Source organism: Parus major, chromosome 3 (assembly GCF_001522545.3).
Source record: "Parus major isolate Abel chromosome 3, Parus_major1.1, whole genome shotgun sequence".
In the NCBI taxonomy this organism is placed as follows: domain Eukaryota; kingdom Metazoa; phylum Chordata; class Aves; order Passeriformes; family Paridae; genus Parus; species Parus major.
In genome coordinates, this window is record NC_031770.1 from 24,169,436 (window position 1) to 24,195,171 (window position 25,736).

A 25,736-nucleotide genomic window follows, 5' to 3' on the forward strand; every position below is an offset into this window, starting at 1 on the left:
ATAAAAAGTTGGGGTTGCCTGTAATTCAGAGATTTTGCTTTGGTTTTTTTTTTCTTGCCTTTAGAAATTTGCCAGCAGCATGAAAAACTTGACTGAATAATGAAACAAAGTATTTGCAAGCATCTACCAGATAAAAGCGCCAGAGTTACTTACAAGGTATTAGTGCATCTTTCTGTTTGCGTTTCGTGCACATTCATATGCATGACGTTGTGTTTGGAAGACCATCCATGACTGAGAAATTCCAAAATGCTTGCATGAATAAATATGAGCAAATGTTCATCAGATGTTCATACCACAAGCAGCTTGCTCAGTTCTTTTGCCTGATTTTCAAAGCTTATTGTCTATTTCTAGCAGACAAAACACAAAATTAATTTGAATATTTGTGTTTTGTTAATAAATGCCAAGGTAATGTTTACAAGGGTGCTTTTCTGGACATTTTCCACCTTCTAAAACATATTAAGGGGATACATTCATAGAAACATAAGTAGCAAACGTATTGAATTTCATTAAAGCTCCTCCATGAATAAACAAGTCTGTTTTCTACTGGTAGTTCACACCTGTGTTGGACCACAAGTAGCTCTGAATATTTAGCTAACTTGAGCATATTGGATACATCAGAAATCTGCCGTATTATAGGTAGCTGGGATCCAAGAATCCAATTTTTTATTCCTGTATCTCAGGCTGGGTTTTTTGGTTTTGCTTTGTTTTTTAAATTATTCTGAGGCAGATCAATACCTCAGAGTTCAGGAAGTGTTTGGACAATGCTCTCAGGCATAAGCTGTGATTCTGGGGCTGTCCTGAGCAGGGCCAGGAGCTGGACTTTGGTGATCCCTGTGGGTCCCTTCCAGCTCAGGATGTCTTATGATTCTATGAACAGCTATGAAAACTTTTTTCAGGAAGAACTATTAATTATAAGTTTAAGTGGTGCTAAACCTATAGTTGCTGTGAAAACCCTACCTGCTGTAGTTTCTGTAGAACTGTGAGTGCCAGCAAAGCCACTGAAATTAACAGGGGCCCTTCTACTGATTTAAATCTACTTTAATTTGGACTGCACATGTATTATTGACAGAAGTTTTAATTTTTCTCATGTGTTGCATACTCTGTTTCTGGAGTCTCCTCACCCCTGGATGGATGTCTTTGCATGCAGCTGACAAGGCTGCAGTGCTGTGAGCCAAGGCACGCTTGCCACCAAGCTCGCATGGAAATCCACAGACTTTAGCTAAGCTAAGGGAACACACACACAAATTTTCATGGGTAAAACTAATCCACAGAGTATTTGGAAAATCTGTGGCACCTGAGCAGTTGGATAAAAACAAGATCTCACATGTGATTATTCAGGAAAAAAATACTGTGGGTGAACAAAATTTTTGATACTCCAATAAAACTTACTTAGAAACCTGCATCAGCAAACACATTTTTCTTCATTGTTGGCATATAATGAAAATACATATGTGTGTGTATTCTGTTATTATTTTTATAATTAGCATATAGTAAAAAAGAACAGCATTTATTATTATTAAAAAACTGCTGGGTTAGCATGTTTTTCTTGTTTGTGAGCATGATCTGTAAGAGAGCACAAAATAATGACAACAGTGTCACTTCAGAAAGGTGATCTGGTTTCTCAGCAGGCATAGAGGAGAACAGAGAGGGCTCTATGGTTTTATTTCATCTCACCTAAAACCTGGAGGGCTGTAGATTTTATATGGCCAGAACTCAGCAGAACAGAGCTTTGTCTTGATAACTCAAAATGACTAGATCATGCCTGGTAGCTGTTCTTGGAAACCTGACCCTTGTCATAGGCTGACTACATCAATTTGCAGTAGATTGATGATGTATAGACTGTGGGTGCCCCAGGGGAGACCCAAGAAAGGCCTGAGAAACATTGTATTGTTAATCCATACCCCTCATTAGCTTCTGCTGTGTTGGATTTCAACTCAGCTGGCAAGGCTAGAGGAGCTGGAGGGAGAAGGTGGCGTTGTCTGGCGTTGTTATCGTTGGTTGCCTTTTGAATGGAAGGATGTTTTAAAATACCTTTTCTCCAAAGTTTAATGCATCTAAACTGGCAGGATTCTTTATTTTCCTCTCTATCCCTCTCGTCAAGTCCCTGGAATTCCTAGATTTTCTTTGTATATTGATTTAGCGCTCTCCCTTCAACAGCCCAAGCTTTATCTCTTCCTGATAACAGTCTCTCTATATCCTTTCCTAAGTAGTGGCAGGCAAATTATATACGCTGTAATCAATTTACATTTCACTATCATTCGTCAGCTCTGGTGCTGCACTGCCCATTGAGGCTGCAGCCCTGCCTTCAGGGTTCCTTTATGCACATCAGGACGTGTTGCTTAACCATTTCTGCTCAGTGCACTGCAAGGTTTTGATTTGAAGGAGGCTATAGTTTCAAACGCGGTTTCCATCAAACAGTAACATCTTTGTCAAACTTCAACAGAATTAACCTTAACTGCCAAGGAAGTTTTGACTGCCATCATAAAAATGTTTGATTAGTGTTAATAATTTATTAAATTGGTTTGTCCTGACACTGCCAACATGTTGGAAATCTCTCAACCATTAAAACATTAACAGAGGCTGTAATACAATGCTCCTTCTGTTCTACGTTTTATTTCAAGACCACATTCTTATGAGCCTGGTTCTGTGGTGTTCCAATATGCTCTCATTAGGACTGCATTAAAAGATGAAATATGACAAATATTAAAAAGCGTGGGAATATAGAGTAAAGCATGGTGGGTGTACTTTTGTGGGCAACTCTGCTGCAATTAAATTTTCGCAAAGCAAGCCTGGTTTTGCAATATGGAGAAATAAAATAACCAGGCAAGTATTTCACTGAAACAGACCCAATATGTTCAATTTCTTCATCCAACTTCCTAAAATACATAAGCTTAGTTAGAATTTCTACTAAAATAGGAAAGCTGATATTGGACCTGCTTATGATGAAGTATGCTGTTCAATTATAGGAGAAAGAAAGTCCTATTTGAGAAAAGTATTAACGCCATGAGAATATATTGATCAAATTTTTATTTGATAGTTTACATCTGCACTTGAATGGCTGGTGGTAGGAGCTCTCCTCTGTTCCACCAGAAACACCTGTTTTGGCTCAAGCAGCCTCAGGAATTGCATATAATGTATTCCATATAAAATGCCATTTAAACACTAACAAGGGTTTGGTTTATTTTCCAACTGGATAGATGATAATTGAAATGGAAGCTCAGTTTATCCTATGCAATTTGCTGATAATATCAGTGAAATTAACTAAGTAATTAATTCTTTTCCTCTGCTTGGTAGCCATGTAGGAGCTCCAACATTGTCTCAGATGTGTAGACTGGTATTGCACGTTGCATAAGTTAAACACAGGGATGTTAACAAGTGAAAGGAAAACTTTAATTTCTATATCCCAGTTATGAATATACACTGAGAGTAGTTACAATACCTACCTTTAAAATTTAATCCAAGGCTTTTAAACCTTTGGATTGAACTGTTCTGTAATTATTCATAACAGCTGGACTGGTCTCCTTTCAACTCTTTTTGGTACCTGAAAAATCTATGATGGGCACTTTAGTGAAAGGTATATTTTATTTTATGAGAGGAAGTAATCTAACCTAGTCATACTTGTATGCTTTAAACTCCATGTGTTTTCAAATTAAAATAAAATATCCTTTAGGTAAGACTTGTTAGTTCCTAGGCACTCAGCTGTGTGGAGTCAAGATCTGAAATATCTGACCTTGAGTCAGAGGACAGATTTACAGTGAGGTCTATTAGAATACAAGTTGGCCATTCTTTCAGAGAGTCTGCACTGATTCCTCCTTTCTGTTATGTACAGAGTAACTTTATGGAAATTATTACCATAGAAGAGCCTTTTGTGGATTTCTAAACTTAATAATATCATTCTTAATAAACAACATTGTAAATGCTAATTTGTTTTAGGATGTAGTGTGCCTTGTAAGATGTTGGCAAGAACTTTACAAACAGAGTACATCAAAATAATCATTTCAACATCAGAAAGTCATAAACCATCAGCTCAATAAATTTCCAAAAGATGTGTCAAATACATGAGTTTTTGGGGAACAGGCTGACTGCAAACATTAAAATTGTGTCTCTGAAACTGTCAGGAATAGACTTACACTTGATTTTTTTTTTTGCTTTTTTTTTTTTGCTTTTTCTGTTGTTTGTCTTTATAATTGTTTCCTAATTATTTGCTGTGTTAATAATGAAAATTGTTGAATGTTCTGAAACCTCAAAAGTTCTACATTTATTAATTACAACACAAAGATAAGAGGAGCAAGTGACTACTGTATGATGTGAGATATTCTAATATGAGGCTTCAAATGACTCCAGCTTTTGGATAGAGTGGGATAAACTAAGACAAGAGCTTTTAATAAGTGCCAAGAAATTTCCATCTTATTAAGAGCATCCTCAGTTCCTCCTGACAGTATGTTTGCTATATGTAAATGATCTATCAGTTTTCCCAAATTGTAGAGCAAAGTTTATATTTTTCCTGCACAGAAAAGTGGCATCTGATGTTCATGGTTAATGCATTTTATTTGTGGTTAATACATTTCCATACTTTTTTTCCCAAATTAAAGAGGGTTGGAAAATTTTGAATTAAGTCCATAAACTAATTATTTTCCATTCCAATGTTGTTTCTTTTGTAATAGAACTCCTGACTCAGTGCTTTTGTAAATGGCCTGCAGTTACATGACCCTGATTGTGGTCTAATGAGGGTTGGAGGGTGCCTCTTAGATGATGCTGGAAAATTAAAGGGACCTTTTCCCTCTAGCTTTTCAAACTAATTATTCTCTGATTTTACATGAGAACAACCCTTATATATATGTTGAAATCCTTTTCATTCAATGGCTCTCTTTTCCTATCCCCGGCTTTGATGTGGTGCCCGTACTTACAAAAAGGCTATGTGCGGGAAAGGCGGCTGGTAGATCCCACCGTGGTCCGAGCAGTTAAACAGTGAGTTCAGATACGGTAGTGTGAATGAACTGAAATTCAACAGAGGAAGAGAATCTTTGTTCTGTTTAAAACAAAGTCATGCTTTTCATGTCCAGTTATTTGTATACATCTTTTGCCCGTATTTTCATTTTTTAAGGACAGTAAAGTTAGTGAGTAAGGGGCCCTCAAACACCTCTGACCCACTTCTCTGCTTACGTCCTGTGACTTGGGTCTTAATTTGTGTGCCTTTGGTGACTTTGCTTACCCTTCTGTTGCACAGGCTGATTCCATGTAAGCTCTCTAAAATAAGATAGAAGCAAAAGGCATAGTTTGCTTTCTTTGCTGCCTTTCACCAAGAGCTACAATATAATGTTAATGCTTCTGACCAGTCACAATGCTAACAAAAGGAACTATTGGCCAAATATCTGGTAGTTCAAAGCAGTGTTCAAAGCATACAACTTACTTATGGTTAACTTTGCCCAGCATTGTCCTGGAAAATTAGAGGCTAGTGCTCAAGTTCCTCAGCTAAAATATGTAATCTCCAGATTGCTGCAACAGAACAAATCCTGTCAGTAATCCTGTAGGCTGCTCTGACACAGTTTCCTCTAGAGGAGGGATTCTTTGGTTATTAGATTAATAAATGTTCACTGTATAGTTACTGAAAATATTTGTCTGACACTGGAGTCCAAGAGTATGTTGGATGAAAAAATTGACCCCAAAAAACTCCAATAAACAGAATCTTAAAAAATGCAAACAGAAGATGAAATTTCACTAACCCAAAGCTAGCAAAAATTTTAACTCTTAGCTTGTAAAACATAAAAAGCAGAAGGCAGAACAGTTCAATATGGAAACTGCAATCCTGCACAAGACAAAGAAAGACCACGTGAAAGACAGGAAACTCCTGACTGCTCGTGAGGTGTTAAATAAGTAACAACATAGAATTAAAAATATCAGCAAGGCCAGCCTAAATAATAAATGAGTAATGAAAATTAGTCTCAGAGAATATTTGTTTTAAGGATAGTTTTAGAAATCAGAACAGCAAACAACAGGACAGTCAATGATAGATGAAAATAAGAAAACCAGGCTGGAGAATTAAGATTTAGGAATGAGAAAACATTAAGTATATATCTTGTTGTTTGTGACAAGTGAAAGTTGTGCTTAGTGTGTTGTGCTCCTTGTTTTGTTTTCTAGTGAAGCAAGGTTATTTATTCCAACCTGTTGTAAGTTTGAATTCATATGTCTTCTTATGTCTCTAGTTTTATGTCTTTCTAGATATGAAATGATGATCAGTACAAATTCACCAGACAAGCTGGTTGTGAATTAGTATCAATGTCTGTATAAGTCACAGTAGGAATTTAACATTCCTAAATGCAAATATTGAATATTTTATTGCTCACAAAGCCTTAGAGTTGTTTGGGTCAGTCTTTTGTGGTTTTGTGGTGTCTTATTTTTTTCCTACTTGCTCTCGTTAATAAGTCTTACATGAAGAGCTAGGCAGAAAAAATAGAAATGTAGCTGCTAAGTATTTTCTTACTTATATCCAAGCAAATTCTCCAGAGAGTAGTGTCTTTCTTTTAATGTGATTAAACTTTTCCTTGCCAGTGGAGGCAGAAAGAGCCAAGGCAGACAAGAATCCTCAATTTTACCCTGTTTCTTCATAAAGATTTGTGTCTCATAGCTACTGTGGTGCAGTTACATGAATATATCTCATAGAGTTCAGGAATGAAAGCTGTTCCACAAACAGTCAGTATTCAGCTATGATTATTTAAGTTGCACTGGTATTGCACAGGCATCTTTAACAGGAAAGGATGAACTTTGTCCTTTCTAGTAAAGATGTTATCTTTATTAGAAACTCACATGGAGCTGCAGTGCATCTGTGCACTGTCCTTTCATATACAATTGCATTTTACCTGTTAGAAAACTTTAGCATCAGCAAACAATATTGTTGCTTCTTTTGATTTGTTGTTTGGGATTTTTTTAAATTACTTTACAGCATTTTCTTCCTCCCCTTTACTCCAGCTCACAACTGTGAATCACTTCCTGGTGTCCCAGCTAAAGGAAGTTTCTTCAGAGATATAACATCAGGTGATTTGTGCATTTCTTTCTGGTATAATAAATATAGGGAGCTTTTCAGTATAATTATTGAACTAGCCAAATATTTATTTTAGATATACTGTAGGTTTTATTGCTCTATGGCACATCAGACAAAGTCTATATTTGTGAGAGCAGCTAGAACCTGGCGGCTACTTTCATCCCAATCCAAGTCAGACTTTTATCACAAACCTCTCCAGGGAGGCAAGACTTATCACTCCCATGGGAAATGACAGAAATATTTATTTTTCTTTTTTATTTTTGCTCTGGCAAGAGTCTAATGGAAGGTAGATTTTTACTGATACAGGTGTTGACAACACTGCATCCTGCATCCTTTCTGGAGCAGCTGATTGTGCTAGAGAGCACTTCTTGCTGCATTAACTCTGCTGTAGGCACCAGGGTGTCTTGCTTTGCCTCACTTTTGTATTATGGAATTATATTACTTAGAGGAAAATAATTCATAGTCAAGCAGTGAGGTTGCAGCTGCATCGGAGCAGGAGCTCAAGGACAGGAGAGTCTGTGGGCTGGGCAGAGCAGCCCATGGAGGAAGGTTTCTGCAGCTTCCTCTGCTTTTCCTGTCTGCAGGGCTCTGCTGGGTGCCACTGAATTGTGAAAAGACTCAGGGGTGGAAACTTGAAAGCAAAGTTGTTCTCCCATACTGACCTTGTCCTTTAAGTGGGAAGGCCTGCACACTGCAAACTTTGGAGCACCACAGGTATCCTAATCTGCACCAATGATGTATCTGAATTGATCCATCCACTCTGGAAAAAAGATCACAGGGTGTTTTCTGTCTTGGGTTGGAAGGCACGAGTAGGAAAACAGACTTGCTGCAGAATTATAGGGCAAGGGAGAGAAGCTGGGATGAAGCCTCTGTCTCCTGACCTTTGTGGTGCTTTCAATAGTATCCCAGCACAATAAAAATAATACAGTTGTTCACATTGGTTTTGCCTAAGTTGTTTAAAGTTATGTAAAGTGAGTACATAAATACCTTTTTTTTTTTTACGTGTTGTCACAACAGCCATGCCATTGTAACCTAATTATTAATACTTCTAAAAAAGAAACATGACATTCTTTTGCATATGTGCAAGAGAATTTTCCTTCTCTGGCAACAAGTTGAGAAGTGGGAGAGAGGCAGGAAAAGGATTACAGGGTGGGGGTGGTAAAATGTATTTTAACAGAAGAGGAATGCAGAATTATGGTCTCTCAGCAAGAAATAAACATTGTAATCATAAACAAATGTAATACTGAAAACAGAAGACAGTGATTTTATTGCATTGACATAGGATGCTTGGGCAGCAGTGAAGGACTTGTTCTCTTCTATTAGCACACACTGGCAGGAGGGCCCTCTCTGTGGCCATGGCTTCCAGACAGCATGTGTGAGAGCTTGGATTATAAGAAGTGTACAGACACAGGAAAGGAGAAGGCTTGCTTTGAGGGGCAGTTGGAGGACCTCTTCACCATAGGGCCTGAGAGTGGATGTTCTCAAGAACTCTGGGAACCAAAACAGCACTGAGGCCTGTTCTGCCTTTCAGATAAATTTAAATGCTTACATTTACACTCTGCAAAGTGTTACCTGCATGTGGCATTTTGGATTAGAACCCAAAGCCAGTTCTGCAGATTTATGTAAACTGAAGAGACAAAATGACAATGTGGCTCCATGTGAAACCATGTCCAGTCCTCATGTGCCAGGTGTCTGCTTTCTGTGCCACCAGCTTAGATTCCATCAGATTCCTCACACAGATCCTAGGGGATCGTGTTTCTAAATCCTGATCTGGGTGGAAAATGTTTCTTGTAAAAGAAGCTGTCCTGAAGGAAGACTTGTGTGCTTACGGACACGATCTCGATGGCACAAGAGACAGACAGTATTGCATAAGGATGTGGGAAAAGCCTTCACGCAGTAAGAGTCATAAGCTTTTCAGTTAAGCCAAATCAATAGTATACCTGCAAGGGAGTACTTTCTCTTTTTGTTTCTTTCTCTTTCTGTTCACCATATATATCAGCCATTTTTTTATTTTTTATTTTTTTGAGAACTTAACTGCTGGTGAGTTTATAGTGTAATAGGACAGAGCTCCTTTCCTGTGGGTTTTTTCAGCCCTGTGTATTTAGAAAGGAAAAGAGTGGCAAAACTAGTATCCTTGGATACTAGTTTCCTTTTTATGGGAGAGAAGTGAGATAGAGAAAAACAAAATATCTTGGCCAAGTTCCTTTAGGGTTTTTGTGCAGAACTGGGTATTAAAGCAAAATCTCCAAATCCTGTGCAGTGTATTTAATGTGTGGTTTGCATGTGCTTTAGGAGTATCTCCTAACTCTTCACTTGTTTGTTTAGAATCCAGACTCATTCTAAACAAACCCCTTGTTTTGTTGAGATCGGATTGCAGATGCTGGATAAAATTGAAACTCAGATCCTGTTTGGATTTTTTTGTTTGTTTGCTTGTTTTTAGTTCTAACACTAGGAAGCTTTTAGGGATGTTAAAAGCAAACATACACACAGAAAAGTAAAACCAACTCAGAGTTGTTGTATTCTCCTGCAAGCATAACGAGAGGGTGTCTCTCTTCTGTCAGTACGAGGTAAAAGAACAAGGCCTGCACGTCCCTTTTCTTGTAAGGTGTTCAAAGCAGCGCTCATGAAGGAACAGCTCTCATTTGAGAAAATACAACTACAGGAAGTTTTTGTGCATTAATACAGTGCACACCACATTCTGGATATCTGCACATATCTGCAATCCAATAACCCTTCTTAATAACCTGCTGGCATATGGGGCCAGAGAGAAGCATCTAAAAATTGTTGCTTTGTTGTTGATGTTGTTAAGATCGGGGCCTGTTTCTTATGAGGCGCATTTTTAATACAGCAGTGCAGCCTTGCAGCAGCTCTCTCTGTCAGGGAACAACTCATCCTTAGAAGCTGCCTGGTCCAACATGCATGTTTAGAGCAGATTCAATTTTGAAATCAGACCCAGCTATGAAGATAATTTGGGCTGCTCAGGGCTGTGTCCAGTTGGGTTTTAAACACCTGCAATGGAGACCCCTTGTCCCCCTGCACACCTGTTTCAGTCTGTGACCACTCTCATGATGAAAAAAAATTCCAAATACCCAGTTGGAATTTCCTTGGTTGCAGCCTGTGTTTATTGCCTCTTTCCTGTGCACCTCCAGAAGTTTGGCTCTGTCTTCTTTAGAAGCACGTTATATAGATGAATAAAATCATAAGATCTCATTTCACCTTCTCTTCTCAAGACAGGACAAATGCAGTTCTCTCAGTCTCTCACCTTGTGTTCCAAATGTCACCAAGTCTGCAGACTGGTCCCTTCATCCAAAGTAAAAACTCAAACTAATTTGCAGCAGATATGTTTCGGCTTTCGGAGCATCAGTGAAGGCCAGACACGTGGGGTAAATTATTTCCATGTTTGAAGGGAAATGTGTTGGCACAGACACAAGATTGTTGCTAATGTTACTTTTGGCAGGTATGTTCACTCAGACAAGTTTCTTAGGTGCCAAAAGCAAAGCACAGTGTAACCTATATTTCTCACATGTGGCCTCACAAATAGCCCTGTGTTCAAACTTCCAGTCAGCCTTGGTTTTTCTCCTGCCACATGGCAATGCAAATCTGAGAAGAAAATTCAGCAAACTATTTGGAAAAGAGCAAAAGAAATAATTTTTGAGTACTCCTGTAACTTTGGTCTACAATTTCAATTTAGTTGTATGAATGCTCAGAACTATTCCCTTTATTCCAAAGCATTCAGAAATATTTGAAAAAAATAAATATATGTACCGTTTGAATTAGTTTTCAGTATGATTCTTCACTGATTTCCTAGATAAAATTGATTTCAGCTTATAAAAATCCCTTCTGGACCTTGTCTGTCACCAACGTTTATCTCCTTTGCTCCATTGCAACCTGTCTTCATTAAAAACAAGGTTTCAAAGACATTGTGATGACAGATTGAACGTCCAAACAGAGAAAACAAAACCTAATTGTGTAGGAAGTTTACCCTGTGAAGGTTTTTAGGTGGGTATTTTTTTTTCTTCCATCACAGTGTCAAATGGGTCTTCAATGAATGAATTTAATTGTTTTAAAAAGTTTTCTTCCTATATGCCCTGCTAGCTGTCTTGGTTATATTTCTCTAGTTGGTGTTTTCATTCCAGAGAAGTGCTTTCTCAGGCAACTTGCCAACATAACACCTTCTTAGATGTGACTGTCTGGAGGTTTTGTGTGTTCATGCATACATCTCTGAAGCTATGCCAGCCAACAGACTGTCATTACTATATTTATGTTGTATCTCCAAACTCACCATGCACCATTTGCAATTGCCATTAACACAGTTGCTTAAATTCGCCATTAGGGAAAAGGAAGCTCAGGTGTTTCTCTTTCTGGTTATCTTGTCACCTGTGATTTGTTTTGCTCCAAATGTAATATTTCAAAGCAATTTTTAACAAGGTTCATCTTCTAGTTTTGGGCTTATTAACTCTTCTGGAGTGCTTTATCACTTTGTTATAGCCCACTATTTCCATACTACTCAAGAGTCCTAAAGGACAGGATCAGGTCATGAATCTACTTGCAGTATCTCCTTACTTGATTGCTATCTGCACAGTTTTTGCCTTTTCTTTTCCATTGTAATGTAAATATAATGAATTCCTTAACCATAATTATTTACAGTACAAATACTTCAAGGATACTTCAGATACCTGTTCATCTGTAGAAATTGTTTCAGCACTGAATCAACTTTCTTCAGTCAGTTGTGAACATACTTCGTGATATTTTCATTAAAAATATTTTTTCATTAATTTTTATATAGTTGTGTACTACATGTCAAAATTCTTCTTCAAGCTGAAATACATCTACTGCTCTCCTGTTACCTACTGAACCTAGTAATCCATCAAAGACAGAAATTGAGGTGACTTATCATGTTCTTTTTCTAGCCGTTCTTATCACTGTTATATTCCAGTGGCTGAAAGTTATTTGCTTTATCATTTTCTCTAGAACCTTTCCAGGACTTGAGTGGATTGTGATTTCAGCAATCACTCTGTGATTCCTTCTTATTATTTTCTGCTTTTTCCTGTCCTCTGTGTATTCTCAAAGGTTTAAGCACCACTTTGATTAGTTCCTGAATTGGTCAAGACCATATTTCATGAAACCTTTGTCATTTGGAGATATCTGTCTTGTCTGAATAATCCACCTGTCTTCTCTCTCCTGGTCCGCATTTATTCCTTTGGCATCTACAATGATAAAAAAAAATTGTTTTAATAAGAATTTATTCCTCTAGCTAGTTTGCAGGTCTAAAATGCAGATTATCAAAGAAATAGTTGTCGTTGCTCTAAAAATTTGGTGTTTATCCTATTTTTAGAAGAACTTCTGCAATGACTTGCCTGATACTTCATAATTGGTCAATGGTAAAAGAATGGCACCTGGAAGCTTTTGACACTTTCTTATGATATTCAGCACTAAGAGCCTGCATCATGGGTCAGGAATCAGCTATGCTAAACTTTGTTCAAGCACATATGACCCTGTCCCAGAGCAAGTCATGGGGAAAAATATATGACAAGAGGCAGGCAATGTCGATACACAAACAGGAGCACTACAGGAGAACCTGAAAGACAACAAGTTTGTAAGAGATGCACACAAAAAAAACGAACTCTACCCTAAATTCTTCTCTCAGCAGTTCCCAAAAGAACATTCTGTTAATGTGTGAGATCAATGTGTCCTTGCTGATGCTGACTCTTTTTAAGAGGAATATGAGCAAATTGATGCTGTAGAAACTGCAGTTAGTGAGTTTGACCAACTGAAATTTCTCTTCAAGCACTGTTACAAACAAAATGACCATCTCAAACTGTCCTTGGCTTCATTGCACTGAATTTTCAAGCATGGTATCCCATCAGCCTTTCAAAGAGAATGAGAAATATAGTATTCCTTCTCCTATAGTGTGGAAGGACTCAGATGGAAATGTAATGTTGGTAGAACATCTCAAGTGTCTGTATAGAATTCATCATTCAAAGTCATGAACAGAGCTAGAACAAGCTCAGATTAACACCTTCTCTGCAGGCTATTGTGTAGCTTTGTGCATTCTTGTACTTTCAACATGCATGTTTTGATTCATATTCAGGATTCACCCATATAAAATTAATTTACTGAGCTTATACATGCATAGTGGATACATAAAAATCTTACTAATCAGCCTCTATTTAATGTCATGTAAGTTTGAAGCACTATCACCTAATTTGGGAGTGTGTGACATGGATGAATCCATGGTAAAGGGGAACTCAAACACTTTATTGTTATCTTGATGGGGTAACTAAAAAAATTGTCTTTCCTTGTAATGGCATTTGAAACTGGCAATTAAAAAAACTTTATAGAGTTGGGGGGGTGTTTTTTGTTTGATTGGTTGGTTTGGGTTTGGTTTGGGGTTTTTTTTCCCATTTGTGGTATACTGAAAATAATCTAGGAATATATGAGCTGGGTTTGAGGAACCATCCTCCATCTCAAGTTTCACAATTCTGTAGTGTCTGATACATGAGAAGTATCTGTTCAAATTGAGGAGAAAGAGGCAAGATGGTGAGGAGTCCTAGTGAAAAGACTGGTTGTGTTATTGTTAGGAAGGCAGACTGAGATATCTGAATACACAGTTACTCATTATTTTAGGGGTGTGTGTATATAGACTAGTGATGTCAGATGGCAGAGATGTACATGTAGCTCATTTCATGATGCTGTAATCCAACATATGAAAATCTGGAAAGAAGCTCATAGAGAAGATAACAATGTAGCTGCCTACACGTTGATTGGTTTTCAAAGCAAAATCTTGGATTACATTATTTGAATCAGTGTTCATTTTTTAAAGAAAGTCTCCATTACACATCTCCATTATATGTGGAAAATGTACAGAAACTAGACAAGAAGGTAGATATGTTATACATTTATATTAGTGGATGATTTGATGCTGTGGGTTTATGTAGTATACTTTTACCTAGGAGTTGTGTGAAACTTTTATATTATCCATGGATCAGTTGAATTTCAAACTGATTTTGACATTTTCACACCCTGAAAGAAAGCAAAATTTGATGTAAGGATTTCTGTATCTTGTGCATCTCTTTTTAGACATCAGTTATGCTCATCCACTAACATCAGCTGATTTCCAGAGCAGCGCCCAAGCCTGCAAATAGAATGTGAATATCTCTTGGGTGCATTAGAAGAAGCACAGGTTTGGGAACTTGTAAAACCCAATGTTTGGCAACACCATCTCTGTGCTTGATTATTTGAGACAGATTATTTGGGCTGTAACAGTTCCCAGCCTGGGAGTCCCTCACCTAAACCAAATGTGCAGACTGATGCCTTCAGCCCTGAAATTGCCTACTGTGTGTGAAGGCTGTGGCCACCACACATGCACATGACCAATGTTACTCATGTGAGCCATCCCATTTAGATACACACATATGGGGCAGAAATGCCATATCCTAAATGATCAAAGAAATAATCCAAATCCCAAATTCCTACTTTCATTCAAGCATGCACATAATCCTAAACATACCAAGTAGTGTTTTAAACAGCTATTGAAAGCAGTAAGTGTTAGGGTCTGAAACCGATTATACATCTAAAAATCACTTGGGTTAATTAAAAAATTTAGTTTCTATTCATATTCCATTTGCTCTTTCTCTTCTTTCATTAATTTTAAGCCACAAAAACACTCACTAAAATCACCCTCAGTGTAAGTGCATTCTCAGAGTCTTTGTTCTAATCCCCACAGAGTGTTTGATATTATTTTCAACGCAAACCTAATTAACAGTGTATGTTCTTTATTGAAATCTGAATATTTCTGTATATTACATATCAATGCAGATTCTTGCTGTGTGCTGTAATTTTCAAAATATTATGCTGGTCTATGTCTTTGTCCTTAATTTCAGGAGGCACCACAATACAGTAAAGACAGAAAACAAACCTTATTTTTCTCCCTTTTTCTTTCTCCTCTATTTGTACTGGCTTTAACACTGTGTGTGTACTGGTTTAAAAACTGTGTGTGATAGGGAATTGAAGCAGAGGATTCAAAAAGAGAAGTGTCTTTTTCAAAACTCCTACTTTACTTAGTAAAGGGCAAAGGAGTTGAATAAAAAGACTCTTCACGATCAGGTGTGAATTCCAGTCATGCAGCAGTACTGGAATAGTGACTGCTGCCAGTAGCTCTGCTTCTGTCACTAGAACAATGTTTTCAGGTTAACACACGGCATAAACACATTTAAACCCTTTTTACACATAAGGTAGAAAAAGACTATGTTGTAGAAACCCTGCTTTGTACAAGATGGCTCCATTACTTACGTGATGAAAACTAAGCGTTTGCTAAAGTGTCTTAGTGAAACAATGCCCAAAACTACAATGAAAAAAAGAAAATTCAAATGAAGACATCCAAGCAGAAGTAGATAAGTGTATAAGCATAAAATAATTTTGGAATAGCTGTGATGCAGCATCTCAGTTATAGTCAGGATTCTGCTTGGCCAGCTCAGCTTGCTGGTCACAAAGATGAATGCCTATCCTGGAGAGAAGGGCTGCCTTCTTCACAGGGGCTCAGGGCAGCAATCCCAACATTAGCTTTGTTATACCTGTGTTGTTGAAGGCACAGGCATGCCAAGATCTTGGTATGGCCAGAATAAAGTATCTCTATCTAGATTTAAATCTCAAGTACCACTTACTGCTATCACCTCTCCTCAATGGCCATCTCCTACCACTGAAGGTTCCTCAAGTCTGCATAGCTGGAGTGAAAATGCGAGAAGGACCACTTGTGATGGTTAATGGAGGCTGCTGGGTAATTTAATTTTAAATGCAGTTGTATGGTAAGAGCTAGATTTTTTTCCCTTTCTAGCATCTTAGAGCTAGCATCTGGGTAATTTAATTTTAAATGCAGTTGTATGGTAAGAGCTAGATTTTTTTTCCCTTTCTAGCATCTTAGCATTATTGGGATTCAGTGTTTTTAGCAATTCATTTATTTAATTATTTGAATGGAGTTGTAAATGGAAGGCTTATTTCCAATGAATCATTCTTTGTTGTTAATATTTAGCAGGGGGACACTGTTTTATGTTTTATCCTCAGTCATTGATACTGAATGGATTTGTCTAGAATAATAAAAGAGGTTCTGATAAAAGGAGTATGGATACCCCATTACAAAATAAATTTTCAGTGTGACATTCTTTCAGACAGAATGATTTTTAGAAACTGCTTGTGGATGGATATCGATTATTGAACAGAATTACTGAGGATAGCTGAATACAATTGTCAAAGCTACATAATATCCTATACTATATCTAAAGGCAAACAAATGATATGTTGAGATTAAGAGGACTCAAGGATTACATGATTTTTTTTGTGGAAGAAAATAGTACTTCTCTGGAAAAGTGTAGTGAACCCAACCTAGAATTTAGCAAGAATTTTTGCCCTCAGTCATCTGGGGCTGGAGATGATTTTGGAACTACCTTGCTTAATTCAGATAGCAATAACTTAATTTTTGAAATTAACTATCTTTGTTAGATAGAATGCTTCAACATTTGGATACTCACTTGAATATTGTTGTCAAAATGTGACATGCTATTTTCTGTTGGTTTGTGTCTGCCAGCTAAAAAGAAAAGTAACTTAGATCACTCTCCCATGTGAGTGTAAAGTCTACAGATGGAAAAATAGGATAGCAAAATAAAAGTAACCTGATTCTACTTGAGGTGTTCCTGAAGCAGTATGGAAAACTGCTCCAGGGGCACCTTGTTCTCCATTGATCTAGTGACCTCAGGCAAGTTGCATCACCTCTCAGCTCTTCATGAACCAGAGATAATGCTCAAGGCTTCCTTTTGTCACATGCTTTCAGATCTGTTGATGAGAACTGCTTCACAGAAATAATAACCCTATTCACAGAGAATATAATGTCTTATTTTCAAACTTTTTCCATGTTAGTGGAAATTAATTCAGGAGTACTGGAACCAAGAAACCCAATATGTGCTCTGGGCTACTCCAGCTCTTCAAGAGAAACTTGTCCTGAAAAATAGATATTTTGTAAGTGTCTCTCCTAAAAGATTCTGAATATCTGATATGTTATCTGCTTATTCTTTTTCATACTTGGTTTCATTCTTGGTTGGTTGGCCCTTTTTTTTTTCTTCCCCTTCCCTCCAAGTCCTGCAGAAACTCAGTCTTTGAACTCTTCATTCCTGTCAAATCAGGCTGACATGACCAAAAGGATCAGAAGTTGTTATGAGGGTGGGATGGGTGGACACAAAGTCTTGTGTAGCATGATTGTGTAGGTCTCTTACCCTCAGGAAACAAGGGCAAAAGTCATGCCTGTCTTCATTCTGTCTGCTTTGAAAACCATGGAATGAACTTGCCAAATGAGTATCTCCAAACTTGAAGCTATCTTTTTCTTTAGGAATGGGATGGAATTCTAGCCAAAAAGTGAAAGAATAAGATTTACAACACAAATGAGACTGTTTTGTGCACAAATAGAAGAGGTGAGACACAAAATCCTCATCACTATATAATCTGATTCAGTAAAGCTGCTACAGCTTCCTACAGAAGAAATGGGGAAATTTATGTATGGGACTCCTAGTTCTGTGCAGCACTGAGCTATCCAGAGAAGACAAAAAAATATCTGGTTAGCTTTACAAGGGGCAGCAGGAGGAGAGCAGTAGTCTTACTTGTTCACAGTGATGAAATCAAGCTTTAGCACCAGGAAAGAGGTAAGGTAGATATTTTATGGGAGAGAGGGAACCTTTCTAATGAAAAAATTGAATGGATTAGGTGGGACCTCTACAAACTCTGTTTTTAAAAAAATTCTGGTTTTTAGAACAGGATTATTCAAGTGTCTCTCAGGAATTACGTAAGAATACTTGATAACTGCAGGGCCTCCTGAGGTCCATTTGAACCACCTTTTCTGTGATTGTTCCACGAAGTACAGGTTGTCTTGTGAAACACAGATATGCAGTGATGTAAAAAAGATCTTTGTGCACTAGGCTATTAAGGTTTGTCTAGCTGCAGACTGACAGACCCGAAAGTTTGTCTTATGCAGAGCAGAGCTGCTAATAGAAATACTGTCCTAAATGAGTCATTCAGCCCTCAGAGGGTGGAGAACCAAAGCCTTTGAAAATAGCCCCAGCTTGCCAGTAGCATTGAGACTCAGAAGCACTTTCAGCAGCATTATGAGCACAGCTCGTAGAATGGTAGTATAATAAACAGTACATAGCACTACTGCCTTGCTAAAGACTACGAACACTGTTACCTCATCTGGGCAGCTCCCAAGCAGAAAGAAGCTTCTCATCCTTGGCTTCAGTCATGGATACTGGAAGCTGATGTCATGTGAGGTGAAGAAGCAGCATCCATGTCATGTCCACAGCTAGAGAAATAATAGTATTAGAGAAAGGCATTATCCATCAGGGAAACAAGCTGCTGTTTGTTGTGAGCTTGGATGACAGAATTCAGTAAGTGTATTGCATCAAAGGTCCAGATCCCTAACCCTTACTCATGTAATGCATGCAGTCTCATTTAATCTTCACTGTAGTCAGGTGCTTGTTCAGCCCCATAATAATTTCCTGAGATACTGACAGAAATCACCAGCCTACGACCAGGATGACCAATGACCATACAACAAATCCATTTTAATATCTTTGAGCACTGCCCAGTGACACTGGATCTAGCAGCAGAATTTGTGCATAGTGCTGAAATTTGGCTGTACAGCAATTCACTGCTGCTTGTTTTTTTTTTTGTCTCCCCATTAATGCTGATATATGCTTTTCCATTCATTTTCATGGACAGCTATGGATAAATGTCCAAGCTTTAAGTTTGACACAAATATATTTGCTTGGAAAGAAAGTCTTTGACTCAGCAATATTACATTAAAAAAAAAAAAAAAATCCATCAAAAGGTTTTTATCAGTAAACTGTGAAACAAAAGAGAAGGTTAATGTTTTATTACATCTTCTCTAATACTTTCTAGTTTAACTATATTTACAAAGAAAAGCCTCTAGTTTTCCAGTCAGCACAAGTACCAGGCTTACAAAAACACTTTTTCTCTACAGAAGAACAGCATAAAGAGTTGCTTATGGGGAAATTCTAACTTGTCACATTAAACTTACTGAGCTGGGAGAGAACAGAAACCCCGACAAATCCGAGAATGGTGATGCTTGCAGTCTGCCTTGAACTCACCAAGTATGACGAACAGTGACACTGCTGTCTTAATGTATTGCTGACAGAGCTGCTGTACTCATTAACCTTTGATGAAACAAGATGTCACTTTGTTCACATCAAATGCTCCTTGATGCCAGTGCTCAGAGACTGTTTTTGTTGCTAATGCAGACATCAGCTATTGTTGAAAACATTCTCTCTCCCTTCCAGCATTTCACTGCCCATGAGGATTTATAGGTGCTGATCATTATCAATCTGCAAATGGAGTCTGAAGCCAAGAGTGCATGTTTAATTTCTGCAGCTTTTAGTTATTTATTTTTCTATTAAAAATCTTTAATTTAAATTTAATTCACCAATATTTAAACACCTGAAAACGTTAAGTTCTTGATGTGCTACGGGATACTGTCAGGAACTCAAGAACATATTTGAGTGATCCCTTTGTCTTTCTCTTTGAGGGTACTGGAACTACTAGAGAATCATTTAGAGCATTAAAGATACATACTAGAAGCACATTGTAGTGGGAAGAGACATTGAGTTGTGTAACATTCTGGTCAGCATTATGACTAAACTGTGGTGTAGCATGGATCAAAACAGACTGTTCCTGATCTGTTCTCCAGCCTTTTATCAGCATTGCTTCTATTATCAGCATTAGGAGCCAATCTTACTGTTCTATGTACAGTAAATATCATGTTGTCTAGCAAGGAAATCCTGACTGACTGGGAATAATTCTCTAATCTGGGAATAATTTTTCTTTAGTCTTTACTTTGCATATTTGCATTTATATTACTATGAGATAAATGAAAGCAGAGGAAGAATGAAAAGGAAAATTTTTTATTTCCTTGCTGAATACAGAAATTTTCAGTACTGAAACCCTGAAATCAGGGGTGTATGTTCTCACAGTTGCCTTTGTGTCTGTTATTTTAGTGGACAGAGCAATATTTACAGATGACCTCTAATGACATTCTTTCCACTTTATAGTCCTCAGTATCTTTTTCTTTGCATTATGGGACTTTGTGCATTTGATTTGCTTGATTTGATTATTTTTTTTTCACAATTAGGTCTGCAATCATTATACCTGTCATGCAAATGTAACATCTTGGGAAGCATTAGAAGATAAGTGTAGGGATTCCTCTAATTTGCAGTTGTGCAAAAGAGGAGCATCTGATCATAGCTCAGTGCTGGAATTCTAGCTAAAGGTCATGCCATGCCTCAGGGGGTGATGAGCAGTCAAAGCTTTGTGGGATAACGTAGCTCTAGAAGCGTTTTTTAAGAAAAAGATTTGAAGGAAGCTAGGTAAACCAGAAAATTGTTTAGGGCATAGGATGCTTCAGACTCTTACAGTAAGGGGAGGCAGCAGGAGCAAATGCTAAAGATAGAAAGTGTAAGTGGATGAGATGCAGGCAGAAGTATTTTCATGGGAAATGTAGGAAATATTAATAGTTTGCTTAACACTGAAGTGCATCTGTCCCTTATTGAGTGATGAAAGCCTGGGAGATTAACCATCCACACAAGTCCAGCTTTACAAGATGAACATGTGATATTCACAGAATAGCAAACTTACACGAAATGTGACCATGCTACTAAACAGCAACACAAAGTGCATCTGAGAACGCTCGTGGAATATAGCATAGCATAGCTGATACAGAGTCCTTGAAAGGTGCTGGTAAATACACTCATGTAAAGACTTTCACCTGTTGCTTTAAATCATTCATACCCCGTGGAATGTCTGCCAGCACTGTGACCCCTGGCTCAGAGTGAGGAACATCAAAGGCAGAAGGGAGCAGATCAGGTCTCAGGTAGGAGTTGCACCCTTGTTATGGATAAAAGAAGTGACAGTAAGTTATAAAACAGGTGGAACTGGGGTATTGCAAACCTGACGTGAGTAACCCAAAAAATAATTCTGCTCATGAAGAAACACAAAGAAAGTGCTTTAAAATGTTTTTTTTTTAATCTCAAAGACTTGTGAAAATACATGGACTATACACTGCTACATTATTAAGAGCCCTTTTTGACTTCATTCATTTTTTCAGATTTTTTCAGTCCAAGAAGGATTTACACTCTGAAACTGTTTGTAAATCCAAAGGAAAATAAGATTCTTAGTTAATTTTTATCAGTCAGGTTAGTCTTTCATAGACACATCACCATGTCATGTCTCTTCTGCCAGGCTGCTTATGGTCAAGTATTTACTCTCAGGCATGATTTTCTGCTGAAATGGCTGCTTTCTCTGGAAATATACACATGCTGCTTCCCACCTTTAAATGTTCTTAATTTGCTTTTAGGTACAATATATACAGACTGGTTTTAAAACAGTAGAAATTGCTCCCTGGAAATGAACTTTAGTTAAATGGAAGACAAGCTCATTCACAATCAGAAACAACAATTCTCTGGGTATCTAATATAAGACCGATTTCAGTAATGTTCACTTGACTATGACTTCCAGTATCTTCTGTAGTTATTGTACCAGAAAAAGTCTGTTATGAATGTTTATTGCTACTAATCACTGAATCCTAACATCAGAACACTTTTTGAACAAGAATAAAAACACTCACAAATCCCCTTCAGAGAAAACAATTTGTAGGGTATTTGACTTAACTGAGGGAAACTTTAGGAGTTAAACACATCAAAATAATGCTGATAACATGAGTTTCAGGGTTTCCATATGGACACATTACTGATTTTGGAGAAAATTATTTGTCATCCTAATACAGGGCCCAAAGAAGTCTGTGCTTTAATGACAGTAACTGTGATTGCAAAACCAGAACCATACTCAAGCCTGCACTGTAATGAGTATCTGCTCTCTGTGCTAATACACATCCTTACATCCTGTCTGCCTTACTGACAAAACCCCTGCTGCAGTCTTCGAACTTTTCATACACAAGTGTTCTCAGGGTTAAAATTCTGTTCAGCAGAGAGTTGTTGTTTGGGGTGGATTTTTAGTTTTTCTGTAGTGATTGTCTTTTAAAGTTGGTAATTATTTGTATTTTTTTTTAAAGTTTACTTTGGTTGGTTATTGTATACTTTTCTGGTGGTAAAGGGGATGGGGAAAGATGGGAAAGTTTTGTCGTCTCCTCTGAGTGGCCAGAGCTTGTCTGTGACCTTCTTTGAGAAGTGATTTCAATGAGTCAGAAATGCTTTCTCTAGTGTTTCTATGTACTTTCTCCCGGGTTTTGCGATCCAGTGTGTATCACAGGAGTTCAGGTTTCATAGTGCCCTTGAGCAGAGTGTGTTTCTAAGACAAACAGCAGCCTGGTGGTTGCACTGAAATGCAACACTGCATAGCCCCACTGACATGAGGAACCTGGATGAATGCCAGTGGAATGTAGGCCTGGTGGAGATGTGGTGGTCTCTGCTTGGAGAAAGGGAGAAAGGGCATTTTCTGAAAGCTGGAAACGTGTGTTGTTCACATTCAGCTCCAGAGACAGCGAATTATGGTAATCAACAGTTATTTGGCTCACCATGGCCAGATGTTCATGCGACAGGAAGGGACAATATTTTCTGTAAAGCTGAAAATAAAAGGCACTATATTTTCAAAATGCTTCAGCTATCCCTCCATCCAGACAAAGACTTCAGACCAGTCCTTTGGAAGATGTTATTCATTGACAGAGAAGACAATATCTTGTTTCCTCCTTTAGAACACTTACTGTTTTTAATCAGCTAGATTCTGATCCTTCCAATGGTAATGAGTCAAGACCTCTTCATCCCTGAATGGTTTTCCTTACCAATTTTAGTTATTCTAGCCTGACTCAGTATAAAGTAATGGTGCATAGGAGTGCTCAGTGTTATCTCTGTCAGGGGACGTTGTGGGACCAGTTCCAGAAAACCACTGGTTTACGTGTATGAAGGTTGAAAGGTCTTGTGTCCTAACAAAGAGAAACATGATCTTGAAGTAAACACAATGTTTCAATATGATAAGTTAGCTTTTACTGGTTTTTTTCCACCAGGGGAGAAATTTGGTGCCTAAAATATGGGTACAAGTTTAAGCCCATTCTCAGTTCCCAGCACATTGAGTTGGGTTGCTTTCCGTACTGCAGACGGAGATGTTGGAAACTGCAAGCTTTGACTACTGCCAAAGCTGAATTTGAAATGCCCTCTTGTAATTTTTCATCATCTCTTTTCACATCATTGCTGATTATCATTGATATTGGCTTGGAAAAGGAGACACTCTCCTATATAATCATGCAACCACCAGAGTGTGCAAACCTCGCCAGGACAACATTTCTTCCTGCCGTGCTCTGCACATTTTTTCAACAACTGCTCTTATTGCACAGGCGAGTTTCAGGGCTTAATGGGTTGGTGCCCACAGACCCAAACTCTTGGCAGGAATAGTGAGGTTAATTACTTTCCATTAAGGTGATGTCCTGGCTCACAGAGACTTTTCCTGGTGACTTCAGCACAGCTTGGATTTCACCCTTCAAATACCAGTGACTGTGCAACAAAGGAATGTGTCCTGCCAATTTGTGAACCTTTGATTTCGGTTGCTGCTGCCCTACTTAGCGCTCTGTGCCGGCTTAGCGGTGTCTGGCAGCCGTGTGCTGATCATCCCCACCTCCTGGGCTTGGCTTCCCCCAGCCCCTAACTAATAAGTGATGTATTATTTTATTTACTGGCTAGTCTAATCTCTAACTATACTGGACCGTGTTACCGGACACTTTTGTCTGTTGTAGGAACTTCAGATTTTATTTTGGAAACTTGGCTAGTGGCAATCTAACCACAAAGGCTAGGAATAGGAGTAGCAGCATATGTGCACTTTAGACAACAGTTGGACAAAACTGCAACAAATCCCAGAAGTTCTGCATGTCTCATGTATGCAAGGAAGGTTTATTTTTTAAGGCTGTCATTGGTCCCACATATCTCAAGGACACCATGTCAGCTATTTTAAGTAGCCAGTACATAGCCAGTTAGATTTTATTTGTTTTGGAGGTGAAGGAGAAAAAAGTATTTTATTTTTTTTTAGTAAGATTTTTAATTGTCTGTGAAAGTTTCTGAAGGATACATTTTTTCTTCTTTGATGAATTATCAAAGGTTCTTGACCTCATGGTAAAAAATTTTGTTCAAGGTTACAGAGAACATTTAAGACAATTCAAGTAAATATTCTCATTGACTTTAAGGAGGTTGATTACCAACTGTAACCACATGCAGAAGAGTTTCCTGCACTAGCTCTCAGTTAAATTTAAACCTCAGCAAAATATCCACTGGAGTCAACTGGAAAGTTTTCCAGAGTAGGGAGTGAATATAAAACTGAATACAGTCTTGAGGACCAGGCCCACGTTAAATAGTTCTATTCCCTAAATACAAACAGCTGAATGTTTCTGGATAAGCTAAGACAAATACCTTTCTTCTGTACCTTTTTTATTTGCCAGTCAAATCTAATTTTTAGCAATTGATGTGATAAATGCAGCTAAAGTGACAGGGAAATGGAATGTATCTGAAAATGAAATGTCACTTCAGCCTATAGTTGGTAGGGTCTGTTTCTCATCGTAACATATGTATAGTATGTATCTAGTCCCAAGTGCTGCTCAGATTGTTTAGGGTTTTCTTATTTATTTAGTATGTAGGGACAATCAAGGAACTATGTTCTTTCCATAACGTTTTTCCTTTCATAGTACAAGGCTGGAATGGAAATAATATGAGAGGGAAAGTGTGCTTCACCAATGCCAGGAAAAGTATACAAAGTTAAAGCTTTTGATTTAAAGAACACAAAGTTTAAAGTTCAAAAATCAAATAACTTCCTCCAATTTTTGGATACCTGGGACTAATTTTCAACTGCAGATTTTTCCTTTTAAAAAAACCACAAGCCCAACAAGCAAAAAAAAAAAAAAAAACCAAAGCCCCCCAGCAACAAAACAAACCTGAAACAAAACAAATAGTCTCCACAAATATCCTTTTAATGCCCTCTCTTATTACCTTACTGTGATGGACCTCTTCTTCCCTGGTCTTTTTACTCCAACTGACAAGTAATCTTAGCCTGCTAATCCTGACCCTTAAACTCTGCTACATTATAATTAACTTTCAGTGTCTCATGACTCTGATTTTTATGTATTAAATGCATGCCTTGTTATCCACTCAGTGCTGCATAAGACACCGGTTTCACAAAGAATGAAATCCAGTGCTTGGGAGAGAGCTTTATTCATCCATAAGACAAATAAACCCTATTTTCAGGACTTAAGTGACATTAGAGGTTTGTTGATATTGAGAAATTTAATCTGCCAAATGCTTAAAAAAATACTGTCCAGCTAAATTCACAGACTTCCATTAAATCTCCACTGATTTAGATTGTAAGGATTTTCTTCTAGGTTAACTTAGTGGATGTTAAAAAAAAAATATGGCCTAAACCAGTGTAATTTTCGGGGGGGGATACTAGTCAGCTGGCAGAGAGTCCTTGCAAGATCCATTTGTAAGGTGATGATTTTCCACAGAAAAATGATGAGCTTGTTTACGAAACAGAAAACTTTGAATCAGTAAAACTCCCATCCAGAGAGAAGCTGAATGACTCACGGGATGAAAGAACTTTCTTACACTTGGAATCAAATTCATCAGGTTTAATACTGGAATACTGACAGATTCAAAATTAA

General features: G+C 37.8%; 1 long non-coding RNA gene across 4 annotated transcripts in view; it reads right to left on the minus strand.

Annotated features, from left to right (window-relative positions):
* Nucleotides 1–25,119, minus strand: part of LOC107201675 — a 32,416-nt gene extending 7,297 nt beyond the window's left edge. The window contains exons 1-5 of one of the 4 annotated variants that reach the window (XR_001520333.2): nt 25,069–25,119; nt 20,856–20,974; nt 18,264–18,377; nt 12,166–12,246; nt 7,702–7,799 (exon numbers count right to left, since the gene is read on the minus strand). This is a non-coding gene — a long non-coding RNA (uncharacterized LOC107201675). The other 3 variants (XR_001520328.3, XR_001520331.3, XR_001520334.3) reach the window with 3 other exon arrangements.
* Between the last annotated feature and the right edge of the window lie 617 nt (nt 25,120–25,736).